Raw genomic sequence first — 4,946 nt, forward strand, 5'->3', positions numbered from 1 at the left:
TTTTAAATATGCTAAAAACTGCTGAATCATACCTTTTAATAGGGTATATTTTATAGTATGTGAATTACAGCTCAATAAATTATTTTTAAAAGACTATACCAATATAGGAAATGTTTACAACATGATGTTGCAGAGAAAAGTAAGGAATAAAATTATATAAACAATATAGGCTGCTTAAATAGATCTCAGAGAGGATAGCTGACATCATAAAGCTTACTTGTTTTTTTCATACCATATCCATGCTCATTTCAGAGGAAAAAAAGAAACTTCTGCTAATTTCTGCCTGTTAGTAGAAAATTAGTTCTTCATCAGAGTAATAATATTCCTAAACTTGCCTAATTTCTAGAGATATTGATACTACCTAAAATTAAAAAACCATGTGTCTGAGGCTTGAGTTTTATTTTAGTCAATAAAACATCTTCAGGGCACTTGGGTCGCTCAGTCGGTTCAGCTCTGGACTCTTGATCTCACGGTTCATGAGATCAAGCCTTACATGGGGGCTCTGAGCTGACAGCCTAGGGCCTGCGTGGGATTCTGTCTCCCCCTCCCTCTGCCCCTCTCCTGCTGGTGCTCCCTCCCTCTCTGAAAATAAATATATAAACTTAAAAAAACAGAAATTCTGAGGGCACCTGAGGGTCTCAGTCAGTTAAGTGTGCCACTCTTGATTTCCACTCAAGTCATGACCTCACAGTTTGTGGGATCAAGCCTCACATAGGACTCTGTGCTGACAGTACAGAGCCTGCTTAGGATGCTCTCTCTCCCTCTCTCTTTCTGCCCTTCCCCCGTACATGCTCGCTCACTCTCTCTCTCTCTCTCTAAAATAGGTAAACATTAAAGAAAAATTCCTATGTAGACGATCATATCATTAAATAAATAAATGAAAGCTCTTCATTTTATCTTTTTTAAGTTTTATTTATTTATTTTTGAGGGAGAGACAGAGAGAGTGAGTGGGGGAAGGGCAGAGAGAGAGGGAGAGAGAGAGAATCCCAAGCAGGCTCTGCGCTGTCAGCACGGAGCCTGACACAAGTCTGGAACTCACACACCGTGAGATCATGACCTGAGCCGAAACCAAGAGTCGGACTCTTAACCAACTGAGCCACCAAGGCGCCCCTTCATTTATTTTTTTAAAATTAAAGTGGTAGTCAAAGACTGCTTCTCTTTTTAAAATTATTTATTTATTTTTTTATTAAGTAAACTCTACCCACAACATGGGTTTCAAACTCACGATGCTGAGATCAAGAGTTGCATGCTCTACTGACTGAGCCATCCAGGTACCAAATACCTTCATTTTAAAAGAACATTTCCATTGAAACAGTTCTGTCAGAAGCTTTCCAATGCATCATAGTTGGTAGCTGCCGACAGAAGAAATATTTGAACAGAGATTTCCAGGAATCACAGAGCAAAACCATTCATGCAGTGACATGAAGAACTGACAAGTGAACCAACAGCACGGTTCACGTTACTTCATCAGAGTTTGTTGAGACGTCATTAAACTCCCAGATAGGCTTCAGACTTATCCCCAAGCACTCATTTCCTGGGAGTGAGTTGATAGGTTTAATTTTTCTGTGTGATTTTAAGAATTCAAGATATAGCCCAATGGATAAGAAAATGAATTTTAAGTACAAAATGTAAATTTCTCTAGGAACTCTTTTTCTATGTATTACTCTTTATGTGTGTTTCATTTACTACTTGGTTAGTAAATAAACTTTCATTGTTTAAATCAGTAAGGATAATATTCTTCATCAGAGATGCGCTCTATCTGGATTCAGATCCCAAATTCATCCTTGTGTAGCTGCACTTTGATCATGTACTTAACTTCAAGTTCTCAAGTTTCCTGATCCATAAAATGGGCAGTTATTCCTTTGAAGAATGCACATACACACATAAATATACTCTGTGTGTGTGTGCAGTTTCTTTGCATGGTGTGTATTCTTTTCCTTTGGGGGAAATAGATGTATATATTCACTTCTTTAAACCATTTAAAACTATGACAGGGAAAAGCACTAGTCGAAAAAAGAGACAAAAAATAGACTCTTAAATACAGAGAACAAATTGGTGGTTGTTGGGAGTGGGGGGTGGAGGCAGGGAGGACAATGGGTGAAATAGACAAAGGAGATTAAGAGTACATTTATTTATCTTGAACACTAAGAAATGTATAGAATTGAATCATTCTATTGCCCACTTGAAAGTAATATAACACTGTATGATAACTGTACTTGAATAAAAAAAGGAACAAAACGTTAGTTATAGGTTGGGGGTAAGAGGGTCCCTAGAGAAAATAAGAAGTATACGCAATGCTGAATGAGAACATCTGTCAAGGCAGAAGGCCTAGAGTACGTAGCAAATGAATACGGTAGAGATGTCCTGTGGAGAGAAGAAAAAGAACCTCCAGGTAGGGTAGAACCTCCAGCTAGGAGGACCCAGAGCCCAGTGTCCTGACTATTCCTCTACTTACCAGACACATACAAATGAGAATATTCAAAAACTTGACTCAAACCAGCCCCAAGGTCAAACGTCTTCATGAATACACCCTGAAGTCCTAGGGCTTGTCTCTGATTCCTTTGGCATCACTAAATCATCCAAGAACCAGTAAAGAGTTTCATAAGGGCTCTTGGGTGGCTCAGTCTGATAAGCCTCTGACTTCAGCTCAGGTCATGATCTCATGATTCATAAGTTCAAGCCCCAGTCCAGCTCTGTGCTGACAAATCGGAGCCTGGAGCCTGCTTCAGATTCTGAGTCCCCCTCTCTCTCTGCCCCTCCCCAACTCATGCTGTGTGTGTGTCTCTCTCTCTCAAAAATAAAAATAAACGTTAAAAAAATTTTTTAAAGTTTCATAAACTTCCTCTTCCTTTTCTCTCCTCTCTCCTTTTGTTTTCCTCTAAATGTGTAGAATATAATGAAACACCTTTTAAGGAAACTCAGAGTCTCTGCCTTTGCATTCTCAATGGTCTTTGTACAGAACTGACTTTCGAGGTGGAAACAAAAAGGAATCTTAAGTAAAGTTTAGTTTTAAAACTTCAAACCCGGTAGCACGGGATCGCCACTGCACAGCTACAGCAGATGCAGGTGCAGGAGGTGGTGAACTCCACAGTGCAGGGTCTGGAGAGACAGAACTTCCAGAAGGTGCAGTGTCCACTGTTGTGAGGACTCCCAGGTGGCCATGCAGCAGGTGCACCAGTGCAGTGAGTGCTGCCATATGCCTTCGGCTCAAGCCCAGGCCCTGGTGACCAGTGAGTTGGAGAAGTTCTAGGACTGCCTGGCCTGGTGCACCATGCATTGCATCAACAAAGCCAAAGATTCAATAGATGCGGGAAGTAAAGAGCTTCAGGTGAAGTGGCAGCTGGAGAGTTATGTGGCCAAGTGTGTGGATGACCACATGCACTGAGAAGATGAAGGAGTTTCTCCTGTCCATTTGGAAATAGAAGTCTTTGCAATGGTCATTGGAGTGGACAGCAGGAATCTATTTAAAAAGAGAAATGGTCGGGGGGGGGGCGCCTGGGTTGCTCAGTGGGTTGAGCATTGGACTTCGGCTCAAGTCATGATCTTGAGGTTCATGGGTTTGAGCCCTACGTCAGGCTCTGTGCTGACAGCTCACAGTCTGGATCCTGCTTCAGATTCTGTGTCTCCCTCTCTCTCTGTGCCCCTCCCGCACTCATGCTGTCTCTCTAAACAAACAAACAAACATTAAAAAGAGAAATGGGAGCTTTGGTCCTTCAAGTGAATTTATGAGGAAATTAGGGATGGCAGCAAGTTTGAGGCATGTGTCACTTTGCTCCAGACACTGGTTCCTTTATGTTTCAACCCTAGAAAGTGAAATGAGAAACACTGGTGCTAACATTTGGGACAGAGATAGCATAGAGAGTTTTTGGTAGCTAAATTTCACATGCTTGTCCTGAAACTAGGGATCTCAGTCGTGCCAAGCCAGAGCCCTCCAAGGTTCCAGATCTTTCTTAGTATACAGGTACCAACAGGCTGGTGGGTTCCTCTAACCTTCCTATGATCTGGTGGTCTGAGCAGAAGTGCTTCTGTTTGTTGCCAACCTCCTGTTTATCAGAAGGATCTCTAAATCATTTTCCATAAGCTGATAAAATGCATGGGGTCACAAATGTAGAAGGGAAAAAAGGTTTCTGGGTCTTTGCTTTGCTTGGTTTTGTTTTATATACAAGGACTTGAAGTTGATTTAAGATGAAGAGTTGGGAGAGGTAGTTTGGATAAGAACTTTGAACCGTTCTTGTGGATATCTGTTTCTGACCATCAACTGTGGATATGCATTTCTTAACATACACATTACACCTTTCAGCTAGGAGACCCTGCAAAACCAAGAGAGGCGATGTTACACTGGGTATGGGAAGCCACCTTCCCTCTCTCTGGCTGCCATGGTGGGCCGTGAGGCTATCTACAGCAGAGCGACAGGACAATCTTGCCGTGACACTCCCCCTTGAAGGGAAAGGGGGTTTTGGCTGCCCTATATACCAGTATCCAAGAATGATCATTGAAGGAGGAACTGTTGCCTTCTTAAGAGAATTATTAAGTACCGGATTTGGGAAAACCTGGTTTTTATAGAACAGAATGGAATGAAAGCCTACACTCAGTATTGCTTATTTTGCCCCCTGAAATAACAAAACCCTGATGAAACAATCTCTTGGCAACAGGAAGGTCAAAGGAGAAACAGTAGGCAACTCAGGGGTGAGCTGTGATTCCTTTAAAGCAAAAGGGGGCAACCTCCCCCATTACCAAATGCCACTTTTGCCTGGGGCCTTTGCAGCAAGCAGTGTTCCTGCCCCAGCTCTAGCACCTTTTCATTTTGATAAGCACCTTATTGTCTTTTTACCAACTTATCACTTGAAATGGTAATATAGCCTGTGTTTGGTGATTCAAGGCCTTGATCTATTTTCCTAGTGGTTCAGTTTTTAAAAAATGAATAAGGTTTACTTTTTCCTCCAAAA

At 41.7% G+C, this 4,946-nt stretch overlaps 1 pseudogene; it reads left to right on the forward strand.

The window, feature by feature from the left end:
- The first annotated feature begins 2,359 nt into the window (after nt 1–2,359).
- On the forward strand, nt 2,360–3,422 carry LOC132695318 (protein FAM136A pseudogene; annotated as a pseudogene).
- The last annotated feature ends 1,524 nt before the right edge of the window (nt 3,423–4,946 follow it).

Source organism: Panthera onca, chromosome B4, assembly GCF_046562875.1.
Source record: "Panthera onca isolate mPanOnc1 chromosome B4, mPanOnc1 haplotype 2, whole genome shotgun sequence".
Classification (NCBI taxonomy): domain Eukaryota; kingdom Metazoa; phylum Chordata; class Mammalia; order Carnivora; family Felidae; genus Panthera; species Panthera onca.